The sequence below is a fragment of the Hyla sarda genome, unplaced genomic scaffold, assembly GCF_029499605.1.
Source record: "Hyla sarda isolate aHylSar1 unplaced genomic scaffold, aHylSar1.hap1 scaffold_1045, whole genome shotgun sequence".
Lineage (NCBI taxonomy): Eukaryota > Metazoa > Chordata > Amphibia > Anura > Hylidae > Hyla > Hyla sarda.
This window is the reverse complement of record NW_026607664.1, coordinates 66,642-90,590: the sequence shown is the minus strand read 5'-3', so window position 1 is coordinate 90,590 and position 23,949 is coordinate 66,642. Positions and strand designations below refer to the sequence as shown.

General features: G+C 45.9%; 10 non-coding genes across 10 annotated transcripts; all 10 read left to right on the top strand.

Moving 5' to 3' along the window:
• Positions 1–1,527: 1,527 nt before the first annotated feature.
• On the top strand, positions 1,528–1,718 carry LOC130299300 (U2 spliceosomal RNA). The gene has a single exon (XR_008850469.1). It is a non-coding gene; the product is annotated as a U2 spliceosomal RNA (small nuclear RNA).
• A 2,085-nt stretch (positions 1,719–3,803) lies between these two features.
• On the top strand, positions 3,804–3,994 carry LOC130299299 (U2 spliceosomal RNA). Its single transcript, XR_008850468.1, has one exon. It is a non-coding gene; the product is annotated as a U2 spliceosomal RNA (small nuclear RNA).
• A 2,101-nt stretch (positions 3,995–6,095) lies between these two features.
• On the top strand, positions 6,096–6,286 carry LOC130299298 (U2 spliceosomal RNA). The gene has a single exon (XR_008850467.1). It is a non-coding gene; the product is annotated as a U2 spliceosomal RNA (small nuclear RNA).
• A 2,085-nt stretch (positions 6,287–8,371) lies between these two features.
• Positions 8,372–8,562, top strand: LOC130299297 (U2 spliceosomal RNA). Its single transcript, XR_008850466.1, has one exon. It is a non-coding gene; the product is annotated as a U2 spliceosomal RNA (small nuclear RNA).
• A 2,085-nt stretch (positions 8,563–10,647) lies between these two features.
• On the top strand, positions 10,648–10,838 carry LOC130299296 (U2 spliceosomal RNA). Its single transcript, XR_008850465.1, has one exon. It is a non-coding gene; the product is annotated as a U2 spliceosomal RNA (small nuclear RNA).
• A 2,090-nt stretch (positions 10,839–12,928) lies between these two features.
• Positions 12,929–13,119, top strand: LOC130299295 (U2 spliceosomal RNA). Its single transcript, XR_008850464.1, has one exon. It is a non-coding gene; the product is annotated as a U2 spliceosomal RNA (small nuclear RNA).
• Positions 13,120–15,212: 2,093 nt separating this feature from the next.
• Positions 15,213–15,403, top strand: LOC130299293 (U2 spliceosomal RNA). The gene has a single exon (XR_008850463.1). It is a non-coding gene; the product is annotated as a U2 spliceosomal RNA (small nuclear RNA).
• A 2,090-nt stretch (positions 15,404–17,493) lies between these two features.
• On the top strand, positions 17,494–17,684 carry LOC130299319 (U2 spliceosomal RNA). Its single transcript, XR_008850488.1, has one exon. It is a non-coding gene; the product is annotated as a U2 spliceosomal RNA (small nuclear RNA).
• Positions 17,685–19,771: 2,087 nt separating this feature from the next.
• On the top strand, positions 19,772–19,962 carry LOC130299292 (U2 spliceosomal RNA). The gene has a single exon (XR_008850462.1). It is a non-coding gene; the product is annotated as a U2 spliceosomal RNA (small nuclear RNA).
• Positions 19,963–22,047: 2,085 nt separating this feature from the next.
• LOC130299290 (U2 spliceosomal RNA) lies at positions 22,048–22,238 on the top strand. The gene has a single exon (XR_008850460.1). It is a non-coding gene; the product is annotated as a U2 spliceosomal RNA (small nuclear RNA).
• The last annotated feature ends 1,711 nt before the right edge of the window (positions 22,239–23,949 follow it).

The window sequence follows — 23,949 nt, the reverse complement described above, 5'->3', positions numbered from 1 at the left end:
ATGCTTCCAGCCATCCATTGCACTAATGGATTGGTCATCAGCTGGCTGTCTATGTCCCGCATCAATATAGACCAAAGTACAGAGGGTTAGGCTATGCTATTGTGCACCTACCTGATGCATCAGAAGGTGCGAGGCCCTTGCTAAATTCTGTGCACAGACTTTGAGATCTATGCTTTAGACTGTATCTAAACCTGCTCCAACATGGACTGACATTCTGGCCTACTTTCAGCCGATGCGACTTGTCTGTCGCTGAACAGTCGCTTTTTATGTATTCAGCACCTATGTATAATGTTGTAAAAATGCTCTAGAAGCTAAAGTCGCAGAAATGTCACACATATTTGGCCTGCAACTTTCTGTGCGACAAATTCAGACAGGAAAAATCAGTATAAATCCTTAGAAAATTATCCCCCAGTGTCTCCATCTGCTGGCGGTATTGAATAAGCATTGCTGCACTGATGGGGTATGCATTAGACGAAAAAAAAGAAGAAAAAGAAGAATAATACGCCCAGAAAAGAGGCGAAAAGGAGAAAAACGTAAAAAAACGTGAAAAAAAAGTAAGAGGAGGAGAAGGGAAAAAAAGGTGGAAATGGGTTTAAAAGTGATTTCGGCGGAGAAATATATATATATATATATATATATATATATATATATATATGCGCACACACACACATAGATATAAACGTATTCTCCGTTGAGATATTGCAGCCGCTGCTGTGTCCAGGCCCAGGAGCCTTAGCACTGTGCTGTGATGTCACTCAATACCACTGACATCACTAGGTGTAAACAACATCTCTCCTTTGCTGTGTATGTGACTATGGAGCTGTTTGGTGATGTCGTCTATTACGGCCTTCATAGAAGCAACAGGAGATTGTTGCATCCATCTTGAACCCTCAGAACTACAGTGCTATGATGTCACTCACTTCCACAGGCCTTGCAGAGTGTAAACAACAACAACCCAGCTTTGTTGTGTATGTAACCAAAGGGATTTGTGATGTCACCTAGAACCTTCACAGCAGCGACAGCTTTATGAGGAGCATCAGCACTGCTCTGCCTGAGCAGAACCATCACCGCCATAGGTTGTCAAATAACCCGGATTTAACCCACACAGGTAAGTCCAATGGGGTGCAGGCATGTCCTCTATGCTTACAGCTTCCCGTGGGTGTTGGTTTGATACCGTTTGGGGACAGCCAAGGAGGCATCTGCAGGCAACAAAGGTAGGTGTGTGCTTGTGTGTGTGTTTCCTATGCAGATCCTAAGCCCAGTGTCACATGCAAGTAGGAGGAGTAAGAAGGGTTCCTGGCAAATCCGGGTTATGGATTGCATTTAAAAAGGCCCCGTGGGAGTGCAATGGGCCCCTGTCTTGCTGCTTAGCAATAATGGTATGGGTTTAGGTTCTGCTGTGTGTACTGGTGGTTGACTGCCCCCCAGCCCAGAGTGTGCATGGAAAATTGTCTGGCAGCCTCCCTGACAGCAAGCAGTGATAGTGCCCATGAAGGGGACCTTGTTGGGCCCGCCCCTTTCACGGTTATCGCTTCTCGGCCTTTTGGCTAAGATCAAGTGTAGTATCTGTTCTTATCAGTTTAATATCTGATACGTCCCCTATCTGGGGACCATATATTAAATGGATTTTTGAGAACGGGGGCCGATTTCGAAGCTTGCTTCCGTCGCCCTATGCATTGACCCGATATGGCAGTATCTTCGGGTACAGTGCACCACCCCCTTACAGGGTTAAAAAGAAAGATTCCTACTTTCATTGCTACCTGCTTGCTGGCTAGCCAGCTAGCCAGCCCTGTGGGCCTTGCTGCTGCTGCAGCCAAAAAACAAAAGGTGGTGCTGCTGCTGCTTCTGCTGCTTCTGCTTCTGCTTGTGTCTGGCCCCTGTTGGAGCGTCCAGGCACAGGACTTCTGCTGCTGCTGACTAAATGGCCTCCTTAATTGGATCATTTGAGTAGCCAGCACACCTGTGCAGGTAGGGCATGACATGATAGGCAGCTGCCTTGATAGCGGGTGGGTGCTGAATGTTCCTAATTGACAAAATAAGATTAATGCTTATGAAGAAATATAAAATCTCATCCCTTCCCCAATATCGCGCCACACCCCTACCCCTTAATTCCCTGGTTGAACGTGATGGACATATGTCTTTTTTCGACCGTACTAACTATGTAACTATGTAACATAACATGGGGGGGGGGGGTCTCCTGGCTGTTCACACAGGTGTGTCATTGCTGTACATTGACCATGCATTGCTTCTGTGGTATTGCAAAGGCAAAGACAAATGCTTCCAGCCATCCATTGCACTAATGGATTGGTCATCAGCTGGCTGTCTATGTCCCGCATCAATATAGACCAAAGTACAGAGGGTTAGGCTATGCTATTGTGCACCTACCTGATGCATCAGAAGGTGCGAGGCCCTTGCTAAATTCTGTGCACAGACTTTGAGATCTATGCTTTAGACTGTATCTAAACCTGCTCCAACATGGACTGACATTCTGGCCTACTTTCAGCCGATGCGACTTGTCTGTCGCTGAACAGTCGCTTTTTATGTATTCAGCACCTATGTATAATGTTGTAAAAATGCTCTAGAAGCTAAAGTCGCAGAAATGTCACACATATTTGGCCTGCAACTTTCTGTGCGACAAATTCAGACAGGAAAAATCAGTATAAATCCTTAGAAAATTATCCCCCAGTGTCTCCATCTGCTGGCGGTATTGAATAAGCATTGCTGCACTGATGGGGTATGCATTAGACGAAAAAAAAGAAGAAAAAGAAGAATAATACGCCCAGAAAAGAGGCGAAAAGGAGAAAAACGTAAAAAAACGTGAAAAAAAAGTAAGAGGAGGAGAAGGGAAAAAAAGGTGGAAATGGGTTTAAAAGTGATTTCGGCGGAGAAATATATATATATATATATATATATATATATATATATATATATGCGCACACACACACATAGATATAAACGTATTCTCCGTTGAGATATTGCAGCCGCTGCTGTGTCCAGGCCCAGGAGCCTTAGCACTGTGCTGTGATGTCACTCAATACCACTGACATCACTAGGTGTAAACAACATCTCTCCTTTGCTGTGTATGTGACTATGGAGCTGTTTGGTGATGTCGTCTATTACGGCCTTCATAGAAGCAACAGGAGATTGTTGCATCCATCTTGAACCCTCAGAACTACAGTGCTATGATGTCACTCACTTCCACAGGCCTTGCAGAGTGTAAACAACAACAACCCAGCTTTGTTGTGTATGTAACCAAAGGGATTTGTGATGTCACCTAGAACCTTCACAGCAGCGACAGCTTTATGAGGAGCATCAGCACTGCTCTGCCTGAGCAGAACCATCACCGCCATAGGTTGTCAAATAACCCGGATTTAACCCACACAGGTAAGTCCAATGGGGTGCAGGCATGTCCTCTATGCTTACAGCTTCCCGTGGGTGTTGGTTTGATACCGTTTGGGGACAGCCAAGGAGGCATCTGCAGGCAACAAAGGTAGGTGTGTGCTTGTGTGTGTGTTTCCTATGCAGATCCTAAGCCCAGTGTCACATGCAAGTAGGAGGAGTAAGAAGGGTTCCTGGCAAATCCGGGTTATGGATTGCATTTAAAAAGGCCCCGTGGGAGTGCAATGGGCCCCTGTCTTGCTGCTTAGCAATAATGGTATGGGTTTAGGTTCTGCTGTGTGTACTGGTGGTTGACTGCCCCCCAGCCCAGAGTGTGCATGGAAAATTGTCTGGCAGCCTCCCTGACAGCAAGCAGTGATAGTGCCCATGAAGGGGACCTTGTTGGGCCCGCCCCTTTCACGGTTATCGCTTCTCGGCCTTTTGGCTAAGATCAAGTGTAGTATCTGTTCTTATCAGTTTAATATCTGATACGTCCCCTATCTGGGGACCATATATTAAATGGATTTTTGAGAACGGGGGCCGATTTCGAAGCTTGCTTCCGTCGCCCTATGCATTGACCCGATATGGCAGTATCTTCGGGTACAGTGCACCACCCCCTTACAGGGTTAAAAAGAAAGATTCCTACTTTCATTGCTACCTGCTTGCTGGCTAGCCAGCTAGCCAGCCCTGTGGGCCTTGCTGCTGCTGCAGCCAAAAAACAAAAGGTGGTGCTGCTGCTGCTTCTGCTGCTTCTGCTTCTGCTTGTGTCTGGCCCCTGTTGGAGCGTCCAGGCACAGGACTTCTGCTGCTGCTGACTAAATGGCCTCCTTAATTGGATCATTTGAGTAGCCAGCACACCTGTGCAGGTAGGGCATGACATGATAGGCAGCTGCCTTGATAGCGGGTGGGTGCTGAATGTTCCTAATTGACAAAATAAGATTAATGCTTATGAAGAAATATAAAATCTCATCCCTTCCCCAATATCGCGCCACACCCCTACCCCTTAATTCCCTGGTTGAACGTGATGGACAAATGTCTTTTTTCGACCGTACTAACTATGTAACTATGTAACATAACATGGGGGGGGGGTCTCCTGGCTGTTCACACAGGTGTGTCATTGCTGTACATTGACCATGCATTGCTTCTGTGGTATTGCAAAGGCAAAGACAAATGCTTCCAGCCATCCATTGCACTAATGGATTGGTCATCAGCTGGCTGTCTATGTCCCGCATCAATATAGACCAAAGTACAGAGGGTTAGGCTATGCTATTGTGCACCTACCTGATGCATCAGAAGGTGCGAGGCCCTTGCTAAATTCTGTGCACAGACTTTGAGATCTATGCTTTAGACTGTATCTAAACCTGCTCCAACATGGACTGACATTCTGGCCTACTTTCAGCCGATGCGACTTGTCTGTCGCTGAACAGTCGCTTTTTATGTATTCAGCACCTATGTATAATGTTGTAAAAATGCTCTAGAAGCTAAAGTCGCAGAAATGTCACACATATTTGGCCTGCAACTTTCTGTGCGACAAATTCAGACAGGAAAAATCAGTATAAATCCTTAGAAAATTATCCCCCAGTGTCTCCATCTGCTGGCGGTATTGAATAAGCATTGCTGCACTGATGGGGTATGCATTAGACGAAAAAAAAGAAGAAAAAGAAGAATAATACGCCCAGAAAAGAGGCGAAAAGGAGAAAAACGTAAAAAAACGTGAAAAAAAAGTAAGAGGAGGAGAAGGGAAAAAAAGGTGGAAATGGGTTTAAAAGTGATTTCGGCGGAGAAATATATATATATATATATATATATATATATATATATATATATATATATATATATATATATGCGCACACACACACATAGATATAAACGTATTCTCCGTTGAGATATTGCAGCCGCTGCTGTGTCCAGGCCCAGGAGCCTTAGCACTGTGCTGTGATGTCACTCAATACCACTGACATCACTAGGTGTAAACAACATCTCTCCTTTGCTGTGTATGTGACTATGGAGCTGTTTGGTGATGTCGTCTATTACGGCCTTCATAGAAGCAACAGGAGATTGTTGCATCCATCTTGAACCCTCAGAACTACAGTGCTATGATGTCACTCACTTCCACAGGCCTTGCAGAGTGTAAACAACAACAACCCAGCTTTGTTGTGTATGTAACCAAAGGGATTTGTGATGTCACCTAGAACCTTCACAGCAGCGACAGCTTTATGAGGAGCATCAGCACTGCTCTGCCTGAGCAGAACCATCACCGCCATAGGTTGTCAAATAACCCGGATTTAACCCACACAGGTAAGTCCAATGGGGTGCAGGCATGTCCTCTATGCTTACAGCTTCCCGTGGGTGTTGGTTTGATACCGTTTGGGGACAGCCAAGGAGGCATCTGCAGGCAACAAAGGTAGGTGTGTGCTTGTGTGTGTGTTTCCTATGCAGATCCTAAGCCCAGTGTCACATGCAAGTAGGAGGAGTAAGAAGGGTTCCTGGCAAATCCGGGTTATGGATTGCATTTAAAAAGGCCCCGTGGGAGTGCAATGGGCCCCTGTCTTGCTGCTTAGCAATAATGGTATGGGTTTAGGTTCTGCTGTGTGTACTGGTGGTTGACTGCCCCCCAGCCCAGAGTGTGCATGGAAAATTGTCTGGCAGCCTCCCTGACAGCAAGCAGTGATAGTGCCCATGAAGGGGACCTTGTTGGGCCCGCCCCTTTCACGGTTATCGCTTCTCGGCCTTTTGGCTAAGATCAAGTGTAGTATCTGTTCTTATCAGTTTAATATCTGATACGTCCCCTATCTGGGGACCATATATTAAATGGATTTTTGAGAACGGGGGCCGATTTCGAAGCTTGCTTCCGTCGCCCTATGCATTGACCCGATATGGCAGTATCTTCGGGTACAGTGCACCACCCCCTTACAGGGTTAAAAAGAAAGATTCCTACTTTCATTGCTACCTGCTTGCTGGCTAGCCAGCTAGCCAGCCCTGTGGGCCTTGCTGCTGCTGCAGCCAAAAAACAAAAGGTGGTGCTGCTGCTGCTTCTGCTGCTTCTGCTTCTGCTTGTGTCTGGCCCCTGTTGGAGCGTCCAGGCACAGGACTTCTGCTGCTGCTGACTAAATGGCCTCCTTAATTGGATCATTTGAGTAGCCAGCACACCTGTGCAGGTAGGGCATGACATGATAGGCAGCTGCCTTGATAGCGGGTGGGTGCTGAATGTTCCTAATTGACAAAATAAGATTAATGCTTATGAAGAAATATAAAATCTCATCCCTTCCCCAATATCGCGCCACACCCCTACCCCTTAATTCCCTGGTTGAACGTGATGGACATATGTCTTTTTTCGACCGTACTAACTATGTAACTATGTAACATAACATGGGGGGGGGGTCTCCTGGCTGTTCACACAGGTGTGTCATTGCTGTACATTGACCATGCATTGCTTCTGTGGTATTGCAAAGGCAAAGACAAATGCTTCCAGCCATCCATTGCACTAATGGATTGGTCATCAGCTGGCTGTCTATGTCCCGCATCAATATAGACCAAAGTACAGAGGGTTAGGCTATGCTATTGTGCACCTACCTGATGCATCAGAAGGTGCGAGGCCCTTGCTAAATTCTGTGCACAGACTTTGAGATCTATGCTTTAGACTGTATCTAAACCTGCTCCAACATGGACTGACATTCTGGCCTACTTTCAGCCGATGCGACTTGTCTGTCGCTGAACAGTCGCTTTTTATGTATTCAGCACCTATGTATAATGTTGTAAAAATGCTCTAGAAGCTAAAGTCGCAGAAATGTCACACATATTTGGCCTGCAACTTTCTGTGCGACAAATTCAGACAGGAAAAATCAGTATAAATCCTTAGAAAATTATCCCCCAGTGTCTCCATCTGCTGGCGGTATTGAATAAGCATTGCTGCACTGATGGGGTATGCATTAGACGAAAAAAAAGAAGAAAAAGAAGAATAATACGCCCAGAAAAGAGGCGAAAAGGAGAAAAACGTAAAAAAACGTGAAAAAAAAGTAAGAGGAGGAGAAGGGAAAAAAAGGTGGAAATGGGTTTAAAAGTGATTTCGGCGGAGAAATATATATATATATATATATATATATATATATATATATATATATGCGCACACACACACATAGATATAAACGTATTCTCCGTTGAGATATTGCAGCCGCTGCTGTGTCCAGGCCCAGGAGCCTTAGCACTGTGCTGTGATGTCACTCAATACCACTGACATCACTAGGTGTAAACAACATCTCTCCTTTGCTGTGTATGTGACTATGGAGCTGTTTGGTGATGTCGTCTATTACGGCCTTCATAGAAGCAACAGGAGATTGTTGCATCCATCTTGAACCCTCAGAACTACAGTGCTATGATGTCACTCACTTCCACAGGCCTTGCAGAGTGTAAACAACAACAACCCAGCTTTGTTGTGTATGTAACCAAAGGGATTTGTGATGTCACCTAGAACCTTCACAGCAGCGACAGCTTTATGAGGAGCATCAGCACTGCTCTGCCTGAGCAGAACCATCACCGCCATAGGTTGTCAAATAACCCGGATTTAACCCACACAGGTAAGTCCAATGGGGTGCAGGCATGTCCTCTATGCTTACAGCTTCCCGTGGGTGTTGGTTTGATACCGTTTGGGGACAGCCAAGGAGGCATCTGCAGGCAACAAAGGTAGGTGTGTGCTTGTGTGTGTGTTTCCTATGCAGATCCTAAGCCCAGTGTCACATGCAAGTAGGAGGAGTAAGAAGGGTTCCTGGCAAATCCGGGTTATGGATTGCATTTAAAAAGGCCCCGTGGGAGTGCAATGGGCCCCTGTCTTGCTGCTTAGCAATAATGGTATGGGTTTAGGTTCTGCTGTGTGTACTGGTGGTTGACTGCCCCCCAGCCCAGAGTGTGCATGGAAAATTGTCTGGCAGCCTCCCTGACAGCAAGCAGTGATAGTGCCCATGAAGGGGACCTTGTTGGGCCCGCCCCTTTCACGGTTATCGCTTCTCGGCCTTTTGGCTAAGATCAAGTGTAGTATCTGTTCTTATCAGTTTAATATCTGATACGTCCCCTATCTGGGGACCATATATTAAATGGATTTTTGAGAACGGGGGCCGATTTCGAAGCTTGCTTCCGTCGCCCTATGCATTGACCCGATATGGCAGTATCTTCGGGTACAGTGCACCACCCCCTTACAGGGTTAAAAAGAAAGATTCCTACTTTCATTGCTACCTGCTTGCTGGCTAGCCAGCTAGCCAGCCCTGTGGGCCTTGCTGCTGCTGCAGCCAAAAAACAAAAGGTGGTGCTGCTGCTGCTTCTGCTGCTTCTGCTTCTGCTTGTGTCTGGCCCCTGTTGGAGCGTCCAGGCACAGGACTTCTGCTGCTGCTGACTAAATGGCCTCCTTAATTGGATCATTTGAGTAGCCAGCACACCTGTGCAGGTAGGGCATGACATGATAGGCAGCTGCCTTGATAGCGGGTGGGTGCTGAATGTTCCTAATTGACAAAATAAGATTAATGCTTATGAAGAAATATAAAATCTCATCCCTTCCCCAATATCGCGCCACACCCCTACCCCTTAATTCCCTGGTTGAACGTGATGGACATATGTCTTTTTTCGACCGTACTAACTATGTAACTATGTAACATAACATGGGGGGGGGGTCTCCTGGCTGTTCACACAGGTGTGTCATTGCTGTACATTGACCATGCATTGCTTCTGTGGTATTGCAAAGGCAAAGACAAATGCTTCCAGCCATCCATTGCACTAATGGATTGGTCATCAGCTGGCTGTCTATGTCCCGCATCAATATAGACCAAAGTACAGAGGGTTAGGCTATGCTATTGTGCACCTACCTGATGCATCAGAAGGTGCGAGGCCCTTGCTAAATTCTGTGCACAGACTTTGAGATCTATGCTTTAGACTGTATCTAAACCTGCTCCAACATGGACTGACATTCTGGCCTACTTTCAGCCGATGCGACTTGTCTGTCGCTGAACAGTCGCTTTTTATGTATTCAGCACCTATGTATAATGTTGTAAAAATGCTCTAGAAGCTAAAGTCGCAGAAATGTCACACATATTTGGCCTGCAACTTTCTGTGCGACAAATTCAGACAGGAAAAATCAGTATAAATCCTTAGAAAATTATCCCCCAGTGTCTCCATCTGCTGGCGGTATTGAATAAGCATTGCTGCACTGATGGGGTATGCATTAGACGAAAAAAAAGAAGAAAAAGAAGAATAATACGCCCAGAAAAGAGGCGAAAAGGAGAAAAACGTAAAAAAACGTGAAAAAAAAGTAAGAGGAGGAGAAGGGAAAAAAAGGTGGAAATGGGTTTAAAAGTGATTTCGGCGGAGAAATATATATATATATATATATATATATATATATATATATATATATGCGCACACACACACATAGATATAAACGTATTCTCCGTTGAGATATTGCAGCCGCTGCTGTGTCCAGGCCCAGGAGCCTTAGCACTGTGCTGTGATGTCACTCAATACCACTGACATCACTAGGTGTAAACAACATCTCTCCTTTGCTGTGTATGTGACTATGGAGCTGTTTGGTGATGTCGTCTATTACGGCCTTCATAGAAGCAACAGGAGATTGTTGCATCCATCTTGAACCCTCAGAACTACAGTGCTATGATGTCACTCACTTCCACAGGCCTTGCAGAGTGTAAACAACAACAACCCAGCTTTGTTGTGTATGTAACCAAAGGGATTTGTGATGTCACCTAGAACCTTCACAGCAGCGACAGCTTTATGAGGAGCATCAGCACTGCTCTGCCTGAGCAGAACCATCACCGCCATAGGTTGTCAAATAACCCGGATTTAACCCACACAGGTAAGTCCAATGGGGTGCAGGCATGTCCTCTATGCTTACAGCTTCCCGTGGGTGTTGGTTTGATACCGTTTGGGGACAGCCAAGGAGGCATCTGCAGGCAACAAAGGTAGGTGTGTGCTTGTGTGTGTGTTTCCTATGCAGATCCTAAGCCCAGTGTCACATGCAAGTAGGAGGAGTAAGAAGGGTTCCTGGCAAATCCGGGTTATGGATTGCATTTAAAAAGGCCCCGTGGGAGTGCAATGGGCCCCTGTCTTGCTGCTTAGCAATAATGGTATGGGTTTAGGTTCTGCTGTGTGTACTGGTGGTTGACTGCCCCCCAGCCCAGAGTGTGCATGGAAAATTGTCTGGCAGCCTCCCTGACAGCAAGCAGTGATAGTGCCCATGAAGGGGACCTTGTTGGGCCCGCCCCTTTCACGGTTATCGCTTCTCGGCCTTTTGGCTAAGATCAAGTGTAGTATCTGTTCTTATCAGTTTAATATCTGATACGTCCCCTATCTGGGGACCATATATTAAATGGATTTTTGAGAACGGGGGCCGATTTCGAAGCTTGCTTCCGTCGCCCTATGCATTGACCCGATATGGCAGTATCTTCGGGTACAGTGCACCACCCCCTTACAGGGTTAAAAAGAAAGATTCCTACTTTCATTGCTACCTGCTTGCTGGCTAGCCAGCTAGCCAGCCCTGTGGGCCTTGCTGCTGCTGCAGCCAAAAAACAAAAGGTGGTGCTGCTGCTGCTTCTGCTGCTTCTGCTTCTGCTTGTGTCTGGCCCCTGTTGGAGCGTCCAGGCACAGGACTTCTGCTGCTGCTGACTAAATGGCCTCCTTAATTGGATCATTTGAGTAGCCAGCACACCTGTGCAGGTAGGGCATGACATGATAGGCAGCTGCCTTGATAGCGGGTGGGTGCTGAATGTTCCTAATTGACAAAATAAGATTAATGCTTATGAAGAAATATAAAATCTCATCCCTTCCCCAATATCGCGCCACACCCCTACCCCTTAATTCCCTGGTTGAACGTGATGGACATATGTCTTTTTTCGACCGTACTAACTATGTAACTATGTAACATAACATGGGGGGGGGGGGGTCTCCTGGCTGTTCACACAGGTGTGTCATTGCTGTACATTGACCATGCATTGCTTCTGTGGTATTGCAAAGGCAAAGACAAATGCTTCCAGCCATCCATTGCACGAATGGATTGGTCATCAGCTGGCTGTCTATGTCCCGCATCAATATAGACCAAAGTACAGAGGGTTAGGCTATGCTATTGTGCACCTACCTGATGCATCAGAAGGTGCGAGGCCCTTGCTAAATTCTGTGCACAGACTTTGAGATCTATGCTTTAGACTGTATCTAAACCTGCTCCAACATGGACTGACATTCTGGCCTACTTTCAGCCGATGCGACTTGTCTGTCGCTGAACAGTCGCTTTTTATGTATTCAGCACCTATGTATAATGTTGTAAAAATGCTCTAGAAGCTAAAGTCGCAGAAATGTCACACATATTTGGCCTGCAACTTTCTGTGCGACAAATTCAGACAGGAAAAATCAGTATAAATCCTTAGAAAATTATCCCCCAGTGTCTCCATCTGCTGGCGGTATTGAATAAGCATTGCTGCACTGATGGGGTATGCATTAGACGAAAAAAAAGAAGAAAAAGAAGAATAATACGCCCAGAAAAGAGGCGAAAAGGAGAAAAACGTAAAAAAACGTGAAAAAAAAGTAAGAGGAGGAGAAGGGAAAAAAAGGTGGAAATGGGTTTAAAAGTGATTTCGGCGGAGAAATATATATATATATATATATATATATATATATATATATATATATATGCGCACACACACACATAGATATAAACGTATTCTCCGTTGAGATATTGCAGCCGCTGCTGTGTCCAGGCCCAGGAGCCTTAGCACTGTGCTGTGATGTCACTCAATACCACTGACATCACTAGGTGTAAACAACATCTCTCCTTTGCTGTGTATGTGACTATGGAGCTGTTTGGTGATGTCGTCTATTACGGCCTTCATAGAAGCAACAGGAGATTGTTGCATCCATCTTGAACCCTCAGAACTACAGTGCTATGATGTCACTCACTTCCACAGGCCTTGCAGAGTGTAAACAACAACAACCCAGCTTTGTTGTGTATGTAACCAAAGGGATTTGTGATGTCACCTAGAACCTTCACAGCAGCGACAGCTTTATGAGGAGCATCAGCACTGCTCTGCCTGAGCAGAACCATCACCGCCATAGGTTGTCAAATAACCCGGATTTAACCCACACAGGTAAGTCCAATGGGGTGCAGGCATGTCCTCTATGCTTACAGCTTCCCGTGGGTGTTGGTTTGATACCGTTTGGGGACAGCCAAGGAGGCATCTGCAGGCAACAAAGGTAGGTGTGTGCTTGTGTGTGTGTTTCCTATGCAGATCCTAAGCCCAGTGTCACATGCAAGTAGGAGGAGTAAGAAGGGTTCCTGGCAAATCCGGGTTATGGATTGCATTTAAAAAGGCCCCGTGGGAGTGCAATGGGCCCCTGTCTTGCTGCTTAGCAATAATGGTATGGGTTTAGGTTCTGCTGTGTGTACTGGTGGTTGACTGCCCCCCAGCCCAGAGTGTGCATGGAAAATTGTCTGGCAGCCTCCCTGACAGCAAGCAGTGATAGTGCCCATGAAGGGGACCTTGTTGGGCCCGCCCCTTTCACGGTTATCGCTTCTCGGCCTTTTGGCTAAGATCAAGTGTAGTATCTGTTCTTATCAGTTTAATATCTGATACGTCCCCTATCTGGGGACCATATATTAAATGGATTTTTGAGAACGGGGGCCGATTTCGAAGCTTGCTTCCGTCGCCCTATGCATTGACCCGATATGGCAGTATCTTCGGGTACAGTGCACCACCCCCTTACAGGGTTAAAAAGAAAGATTCCTACTTTCATTGCTACCTGCTTGCTGGCTAGCCAGCTAGCCAGCCCTGTGGGCCTTGCTGCTGCTGCAGCCAAAAAACAAAAGGTGGTGCTGCTGCTGCTTCTGCTGCTTCTGCTTCTGCTTGTGTCTGGCCCCTGTTGGAGCGTCCAGGCACAGGACTTCTGCTGCTGCTGACTAAATGGCCTCCTTAATTGGATCATTTGAGTAGCCAGCACACCTGTGCAGGTAGGGCATGACATGATAGGCAGCTGCCTTGATAGCGGGTGGGTGCTGAATGTTCCTAATTGACAAAATAAGATTAATGCTTATGAAGAAATATAAAATCTCATCCCTTCCCCAATATCGCGCCACACCCCTACCCCTTAATTCCCTGGTTGAACGTGATGGACATATGTCTTTTTTCGACCGTACTAACTATGTAACTATGTAACATAACATGGGGGGGGGGTCTCCTGGCTGTTCACACAGGTGTGTCATTGCTGTACATTGACCATGCATTGCTTCTGTGGTATTGCAAAGGCAAAGACAAATGCTTCCAGCCATCCATTGCACTAATGGATTGGTCATCAGCTGGCTGTCTATGTCCCGCATCAATATAGACCAAAGTACAGAGGGTTAGGCTATGCTATTGTGCACCTACCTGATGCATCAGAAGGTGCGAGGCCCTTGCTAAATTCTGTGCACAGACTTTGAGATCTATGCTTTAGACTGTATCTAAACCTGCTCCAACATGGACTGACATTCTGGCCTACTTTCAGCCGATGCGACTTGTCTGTCGCTGAACAGTCGCTTTTTATGTATTCAGCACCTATGTATAATGTTGTAAAAATGCTCTAGAAGCTAAAGTCGCAGAAATGTCACACATATTTGGCCTGCAACTTTCTGTGCGACAAATTCAGACAGGAAAAATCAGTATAAATCCTTAGAAAATTATCCCCCAGTGTCTCCATCTGCTGGCGGTATTGAATAAGCATTGCTGCACTGATGGGGTATGCATTAGACGAAAAAAAAGAAGAAAAAGAAGAATAATACGCCCAGAAAAGAGGCGAAAAGGAGAAAAACGTAAAAAAACGTGAAAAAAAAGTAAGAGGAGGAGAAGGGAAAAAAAGGTGGAAATGGGTTTAAAAGTGATTTCGGCGGAGAAATATATATATATATATATATATATATATATATATATATATATATATATATATGCGCACACACACACATAGATATAAACGTATTCTCCGTTGAGATATTGCAGCCGCTGCTGTGTCCAGGCCCAGGAGCCTTAGCACTGTGCTGTGATGTCACTCAATACCACTGACATCACTAGGTGTAAACAACATCTCTCCTTTGCTGTGTATGTGACTATGGAGCTGTTTGGTGATGTCGTCTATTACGGCCTTCATAGAAGCAACAGGAGATTGTTGCATCCATCTTGAACCCTCAGAACTACAGTGCTATGATGTCACTCACTTCCACAGGCCTTGCAGAGTGTAAACAACAACAACCCAGCTTTGTTGTGTATGTAACCAAAGGGATTTGTGATGTCACCTAGAACCTTCACAGCAGCGACAGCTTTATGAGGAGCATCAGCACTGCTCTGCCTGAGCAGAACCATCACCGCCATAGGTTGTCAAATAACCCGGATTTAACCCACACAGGTAAGTCCAATGGGGTGCAGGCATGTCCTCTATGCTTACAGCTTCCCGTGGGTGTTGGTTTGATACCGTTTGGGGACAGCCAAGGAGGCATCTGCAGGCAACAAAGGTAGGTGTGTGCTTGTGTGTGTGTTTCCTATGCAGATCCTAAGCCCAGTGTCACATGCAAGTAGGAGGAGTAAGAAGGGTTCCTGGCAAATCCGGGTTATGGATTGCATTTAAAAAGGCCCCGTGGGAGTGCAATGGGCCCCTGTCTTGCTGCTTAGCAATAATGGTATGGGTTTAGGTTCTGCTGTGTGTACTGGTGGTTGACTGCCCCCCAGCCCAGAGTGTGCATGGAAAATTGTCTGGCAGCCTCCCTGACAGCAAGCAGTGATAGTGCCCATGAAGGGGACCTTGTTGGGCCCGCCCCTTTCACGGTTATCGCTTCTCGGCCTTTTGGCTAAGATCAAGTGTAGTATCTGTTCTTATCAGTTTAATATCTGATACGTCCCCTATCTGGGGACCATATATTAAATGGATTTTTGAGAACGGGGGCCGATTTCGAAGCTTGCTTCCGTCGCCCTATGCATTGACCCGATATGGCAGTATCTTCGGGTACAGTGCACCACCCCCTTACAGGGTTAAAAAGAAAGATTCCTACTTTCATTGCTACCTGCTTGCTGGCTAGCCAGCTAGCCAGCCCTGTGGGCCTTGCTGCTGCTGCAGCCAAAAAACAAAAGGTGGTGCTGCTGCTGCTTCTGCTGCTTCTGCTTCTGCTTGTGTCTGGCCCCTGTTGGAGCGTCCAGGCACAGGACTTCTGCTGCTGCTGACTAAATGGCCTCCTTAATTGGATCATTTGAGTAGCCAGCACACCTGTGCAGGTAGGGCATGACATGATAGGCAGCTGCCTTGATAGCGGGTGGGTGCTGAATGTTCCTAATTGACAAAATAAGATTAATGCTTATGAAGAAATATAAAATCTCATCCCTTCCCCAATATCGCGCCACACCCCTACCCCTTAATTCCCTGGTTGAACGTGATGGACATATGTCTTTTTTCGACCGTACTAACTATGTAACTATGTAACATAACATGGGGGGGGGGGGGTCTCCTGGCTGTTCACACAGGTGTGTCATTGCTGTACATTGACCATGCATTGCTTCTGTGGTATTGCAAAGGCAAAGACAAATGCTTCCAGCCATCCATTGCACGAATGGATTGGTCATCAGCTGGCTGTCTATGTCCCGCATCAATATAGACCAAAGTACAGAGGGTTAGGCTATGCTATTGTGCACCTACCTGATGCATCAGAAGGTGCGAGGCCCTTGCTAAATTCTGTGCACAGACTTTGAGATCTATGCTTTAGACTGTATCTAAACCTGCTCCAACATGGACTGACATTCTGGCCTACTTTCAGCCGATGCGACTTGTCTGTCGCTGAACAGTCGCTTTTTATGTATTCAGCACCTATGTATAATGTTGTAAAAATGCTCTAGAAGCTAAAGTCGCAGAAATGTCACACATATTTGGCCTGCAACTTTCTGTGCGACAAATTCAGACAGGAAAAATCAGTATAAATCCTTAGAAAATTATCCCCCAGTGTCTCCATCTGCTGGCGGTATTGAATAAGCATTGCTGCACTGATGGGGTATGCATTAGACGAAAAAAAAGAAGAAAAAGAAGAATAATACGCCCAGAAAAGAGGCGAAAAGGAGAAAAACGTAAAAAAACGTGAAAAAAAAGTAAGAGGAGGAGAAGGGAAAAAAAGGTGGAAATGGGTTTAAAAGTGATTTCGGCGGAGAAATATATATATATATATATATATATATATATATATATATATATATGCGCACACACACACACATAGATATAAACGTATTCTCCGTTGAGATATTGCAGCCGCTGCTGTGTCCAGGCCCAGGAGCCTTAGCACTGTGCTGTGATGTCACTCAATACCACTGACATCACTAGGTGTAAACAACATCTCTCCTTTGCTGTGTATGTGACTATGGAGCTGTTTGGTGATGTCGTCTATTACGGCCTTCATAGAAGCAACAGGAGATTGTTGCATCCATCTTGAACCCTCAGAACTACAGTGCTATGATGTCACTCACTTCCACAGGCCTTGCAGAGTGTAAACAACAACAACCCAGCTTTGTTGTGTATGTAACCAAAGGGATTTGTGATGTCACCTAGAACCTTCACAGCAGCGACAGCTTTATGAGGAGCATCAGCACTGCTCTGCCTGAGCAGAACCATCACCGCCATAGGTTGTCAAATAACCCGGATTTAACCCACACAGGTAAGTCCAATGGGGTGCAGGCATGTCCTCTATGCTTACAGCTTCCCGTGGGTGTTGGTTTGATACCGTTTGGGGACAGCCAAGGAGGCATCTGCAGGCAACAAAGGTAGGTGTGTGCTTGTGTGTGTGTTTCCTATGCAGATCCTAAGCCCAGTGTCACATGCAAGTAGGAGGAGTAAGAAGGGTTCCTGGCAAATCCGGGTTATGGATTGCATTTAAAAAGGCCCCGTGGGAGTGCAATGGGCCCCTGTCTTGCTGCTTAGCAATAATGGTATGGGTTTAGGTTCTGCTGTGTGTACTGGTGGTTGACTGCCCCCCAGCCCAGAGTGTGCATGGAAAATTGTCTGGCAGCCTCCCTGACAGCAAGCAGTGATAGTGCCCATGAAGGGGACCTTGTTGGGCCCGCCCCTTTCACGGTTAGCGCTTCTCGGCCTTTTGGCTAAGATCAAGTGTAGTATCTGTTCTTATCAGTTTAATATCTGATACGTCCCCTATCTGGGGACCATATATTAAATGGATTTTTGAGAACGGGGGCCGATTTCGAAGCTTGCTTCCGTCGCCCTATGCATTGACCCGATATGGCAGTATCTTCGGGTACAGTGCACCACCCCCTTACAGGGTTAAAAAGAAAGATTCCTACTTTCATTGCTACCTGCTTGCTGGCTAGCCAGCTAGCCAGCCCTGTGGGCCTTGCTGCTGCTGCAGCCAAAAAACAAAAGGTGGTGCTGCTGCTGCTTCTGCTGCTTCTGCTTCTGCTTGTGTCTGGCCCCTGTTGGAGCGTCCAGGCACAGGACTTCTGCTGCTGCTGACTAAATGGCCTCCTTAATTGGATCATTTGAGTAGCCAGCACACCTGTGCAGGTAGGGCATGACATGATAGGCAGCTGCCTTGATAGCGGGTGGGTGCTGAATGTTCCTAATTGACAAAATAAGATTAATGCTTATGAAGAAATATAAAATCTCATCCCTTCCCCAATATCACGCCACACCCCTACCCCTTAATTCCCTGGTTGAACGTGATGGACATATGTCTTTTTTCGACCGTACTAACTATGTAACTATGTAACATAACATGGGGGGGGGGTCTCCTGGCTGTTCACACAGGTGTGTCATTGCTGTACATTGACCATGCATTGCTTCTGTGGTATTGCAAAGGCAAAGACAAATGCTTCCAGCCATCCATTGCACTAATGGATTGGTCATCAGCTGGCTGTCTATGTCCCGCATTAATATAGACCAAAGTACAGAGGGTTAGGCTATGCTATTGTGCACCTACCTGATGCATCAGAAGGTGCGAGGCCCTTGCTAAATTCTGTGCACAGACTTTGAGATCTATGCTTTAGACTGTATCTAAACCTGCTCCAACATGGACTGACATTCTGGCCTACTTTCAGCCGATGCGACTTGTCTGTCGCTGAACAGTCGCTTTTTATGTATTCAGCACCTATGTATAATGTTGTAAAAATGCTCTAGAAGCTAAAGTCGCAGAAATGTCACACATATTTGGCCTGCAACTTTCTGTGCGACAAATTCAGACAGGAAAAATCAGTATAAATCCTTAGAAAATTATCCCCCAGTGTCTCCATCTGCTGGCGGTATTGAATAAGCATTGCTGCACTGATGGGGTATGCATTAGACGAAAAAAAAGAAGAAAAAGAAGAATAATACGCCCAGAAAAGAGGCGAAAAGGAGAAAAACGTAAAAAAACGTGAAAAAAAAGTAAGAGGAGGAGAAGGGAAAAAAAGGTGGAAATGGGTTTAAAAGTGATTTCGGCGGAGAAATATATATATATATATATATATATATATATATATATATATATATATGCGCACACACACACATAGATATAAACGTATTCTCCGTTGAGATATTGCAGCCGCTGCTGTGTCCAGGCCCAGGAGCCTTAGCACTGTGCTGTGATGTCACTCAATACCACTGACATCACTAGGTGTAAACAACATCTCTCCTTTGCTGTGTATGTGACTATGGAGCTGTTTGGTGATGTCGTCTATTATGGCCTTCATAGAAGCAACAGGAGATTGTTGCATCCATCTTGAACCCTCAGAACTACAGTGCTATGATGTCACTCACTTCCACAGGCCTTGCAGAGTGTAAACAACAACAACCCAGCTTTGTTGTGTATGTAACCAAAGGGATTTGTGATGTCACCTAGAACCTTCACAGCAGCGACAGCTTTATGAGGAGCATCAGCACTGCTCTGCCTGAGCAGAACCATCACCGCCATAGGTTGTCAAATAACCCGGATTTAACCCACACAGGTAAGTCCAATGGGGTGCAGGCATGTCCTCTATGCTTACAGCTTCCCGTGGGTGTTGGTTTGATACCGTTTGGGGACAGCCAAGGAGGCATCTGCAGGCAACAAAGGTAGGTGTGTGCTTGTGTGTGTGTTTCCTATGCAGATCCTAAGCCCAGTGTCACATGCAAGTAGGAGGAGTAAGAAGGGTTCCTGGCAAATCCGGGTTATGGATTGCATTTAAAAAGGCCCCGTGGGAGTGCAATGGGCCCCTGTCTTGCTGCTTAGCAATAATGGTATGGGTTTAGGTTCTGCTGTGTGTACTGGTGGTTGACTGCCCCCCAGCCCAGAGTGTGCATGGAAAATTGTCTGGCAGCCTCCCTGACAGCAAGCAGTGATAGTGCCCATGAAGGGGACCTTGTTGGGCCCGCCCCTTTCACGGTTATCGCTTCTCGGCCTTTTGGCTAAGATCAAGTGTAGTATCTGTTCTTATCAGTTTAATATCTGATACGTCCCCTATCTGGGGACCATATATTAAATGGATTTTTGAGAACGGGGGCCGATTTCGAAGCTTGCTTCCGTCGCCCTATGCATTGACCCGATATGGCAGTATCTTCGGGTACAGTGCACCACCCCCTTACAGGGTTAAAAAGAAAGATTCCTACTTTCATTGCTACCTGCTTGCTGGCTAGCCAGCTAGCCAGCCCTGTGGGCCTTGCTGCTGCTGCAGCCAAAAAACAAAAGGTGGTGCTGCTGCTGCTTCTGCTGCTTCTGCTTCTGCTTGTGTCTGGCCCCTGTTGGAGCGTCCAGGCACAGGACTTCTGCTGCTGCTGACTAAATGGCCTCCTTAATTGGATCATTTGAGTAGCCAGCACACCTGTGCAGGTAGGGCATGACATGATAGGCAGCTGCCTTGATAGCGGGTGGGTGCTGAATGTTCCTAATTGACAAAATAAGATTAATGCTTATGAAGAAATATAAAATCTCATCCCTTCCCCAATATCGCGCCACACCCCTACCCCTTAATTCCCTGGTTGAACGTGATGGACATATGTCTTTTTTCGACCGTACTAACTATGTAACTATGTAACATAACATGGGGGGGGGGTCTCCTGGCTGTTCACACAGGTGTGTCATTGCTGTACATTGACCATGCATTGCTTCTGTGGTATTGCAAAGGCAAAGACAAATGCTTCCAGCCATCCATTGCACTAATGGATTGGTCATCAGCTGGCTGTCTATGTCCCGCATCAATATAGACCAAAGTACAGAGGGTTAGGCTATGCTATTGTGCACCTACCTGATGCATCAGAAGGTGCGAGGCCCTTGCTAAATTCTGTGCACAGACTTTGAGATCTATGCTTTAGACTGTATCTAAACCTGCTCCAACATGGACTGACATTCTGGCCTACTTTCAGCCGATGCGACTTGTCTGTCGCTGAACAGTCGCTTTTTATGTATTCAGCACCTATGTATAATGTTGTAAAAATGCTCTAGAAGCTAAAGTCGCAGAAATGTCACACATATTTGGCCTGCAACTTTCTGTGCGACAAATTCAGACAGGAAAAATCAGTATAAATCCTTAGAAAATTATCCCCCAGTGTCTCCATCTGCTGGCGGTATTGAATAAGCATTGCTGCACTGATGGGGTATGCATTAGACGAAAAAAAAGAAGAAAAAGAAGAATAATACGCCCAGAAAAGAGGCGAAAAGGAGAAAAACGTAAAAAAACTTGAAAAAAAAGTAAGAGGAGGAGAAGGGAAAAAAAGGTGGAAATGGGTTTAAAAGTGATTTCGGCGGAGAAATATATATATATATATATATATATATATATATATATATATATACGCGCACACACACACATATATATAAACGTATTCTCCGTTGAGATATTGCAGCCGCTGCTGTGTCCAGGCCCAGGAGCCTTAGCACTGTGCTGTGATGTCACTCAATACCACTGACATCACTAGGTGTAAACAACATCTCTCCTTTGCTGTGTATGTGACTATGGAGCTGTTTGGTGATGTCGTCTATTACGGCCTTCATAGAAGCAACAGGAGATTGTTGCATCCATCTAGAACCCTCAGAACTACAGTGCTATGATGTCACTCACTTCCACAGGCCTTGCAGAGTGTAAACAACAACAACCCAGCTTTGTTGTGTATGTAACCAAAGGGATTTGTGATGTCACCTAGAACCTTCACAGCAGCGACAGCTTTATGAGGAGCATCAGCACTGCTCTGCCTGAGCAGAACCATCACCGCCATAGGTTGTCAAATAACCCGGATTTAACCCACACAGGTAAGTCCAATGGGGTGCAGGCATGTCCTCTATGCTTACAGCTTCCCGTGGGTGTTGGTTTGATACCGTTTGGGGACAGCCAAGGAGGCATCTGCAGGCAACAAAGGTAGGTGTGTGCTTGTGTGTGTGTTTCCTATGCAGATCCTAAGCCCAGTGTCACATGCAAGTAGGAGGAGTAAGAAGGGTTCCTGGCAAATCCGGGTTATGGATTGCATTTAAAAAGGCCCCGTGGGAGTGCAATGGGCCCCTGTCTTGCTGCTTAGCAATAATGGTATGGGTTTAGGTTCTGCTGTGTGTACTGGTGGTTGACTGCCCCCCAGCCCAGAGTGTGCATGGAAAATTGTCTGGCAGCCTCCCTGACAGCAAGCAGTGATAGTGCCCATGAAGGGGACCTTGTTGGGCCCGCCCCTTTCACGGTTATCGCTTCTCGGCCTTTTGGCTAAGATCAAGTGTAGTATCTGTTCTTATCAGTTTAATATCTGATACGTCCCCTATCTGGGGACCATATATTAAATGGATTTTTGAGAACGGGGGCCGATTTCGAAGCTTGCTTCCGTCGCCCTATGCATTGACCCGATATGGCAGTATCTTCGGGTACAGTGCACCACCCCCTTACAGGGTTAAAAAGAAAGATTCCTACTTTCATTGCTACCTGCTTGCTGGCTAGCCAGCTAGCCAGCCCTGTGGGCCTTGCTGCTGCTGCAGCCAAAAAACAAAAGGTGGTGCTGCTGCTGCTTCTGCTGCTTCTGCTTCTGCTTGTGTCTGGCCCCTGTTGGAGCGTCCAGGCACAGGACTTCTGCTGCTGCTGACTAAATGGCCTCCTTAATTGGATCATTTGAGTAGCCAGCACACCTGTGCAGGTAGGGCATGACATGATAGGCAGCTGCCTTGATAGCGGGTGGGTGCTGAATGTTCCTAATTGACAAAATAAGATTAATGCTTATGAAGAAATATAAAATCTCATCCCTTCCCCAATATCGCGCCACACCCCTACCCCTTAATTCCCTGGTTGAACGTGATGGACATATGTCTTTTTTCGACCGTACTAACTATGTAACTATGTAACATAACATGGGGGGGGGGTCTCCTGGCTGTTCACACAGGTGTGTCATTGCTGTACATTGACCATGCATTGCTTCTGTGGTATTGCAAAGGCAAAGACAAATGCTTCCAGCCATCCATTGCACTAATGGATTGGTCATCAGCTGGCTGTCTATGTCCCGCATCAATATAGACCAAAGTACAGAGGGTTAGGCTATGCTATTGTGCACCTACCTGATGCATCAGAAGGTGCGAGGCCCTTGCTAAATTCTGTGCACAGACTTTGAGATCTATGCTTTAGACTGTATCTAAACCTGCTCCAACATGGACTGACATTCTGGCCTACTTTCAGCCGATGCGACTTGTCTGTCGCTGAACAGTCGCTTTTTATGTATTCAGCACCTATGTATAATGTTGTAAAAATGCTCTAGAAGCTAAAGTCGCAGAAATGTCACACATATTTGGCCTGCAACTTTCTGTGCGACAAATTCAGACAGGAAAAATCAGTATAAATCCTTAGAAAATTATCCCCCAGTGTCTCCATCTGCTGGCGGTATTGAATAAGCATTGCTGCACTGATGGGGTATGCATTAGACGAAAAAAAAGAAGAAAAAGAAGAATAATACGCCCAGAAAAGAGGCGAAAAGGAGAAAAACGTAAAAAAACGTGAAAAAAAAGTAAGAGGAGGAGAAGGGAAAAAAAGGTGGAAATGGGTTTAAAAGTGATTTCGGCGGAGAAATATATATATATATATATATATATATATATATATATATATATATGCGCACACACACACATAGATATAAACGTATTCTCCGTTGAGATATTGCAGCCGCTGCTGTGTCCAGGCCCAGGAGCCTTAGCACTGTGCTGTGATGTCACTCAATACCACTGACATCACTAGGTGTAAACAACATCTCTCCTTTGCTGTGTATGTGACTATGGAGCTGTTTGGTGATGTCGTCTATTACGGCCTTCATAGAAGCAACAGGAGATTGTTGCATCCATCTTGAACCCTCAGAACTACAGTGCTATGATGTCACTCACTTCCACAGGCCTTGCAGAGTGTAAACAACAACAACCCAGCTTTGTTGTGTATGTAACCAAAGGGATTTGTGATGTCACCTAGAACCTTCACAGCAGCGACAGCTTTATGAGGAGCATCAGCACTGCTCTGCCTGAGCAGAACCATCACCGCCATAGGTTGTCAAATAACCCGGATTTAACCCACACAGGTAAGTCCAATGGGGTGCAGGCATGTCCTCTATGCTTACAGCTTC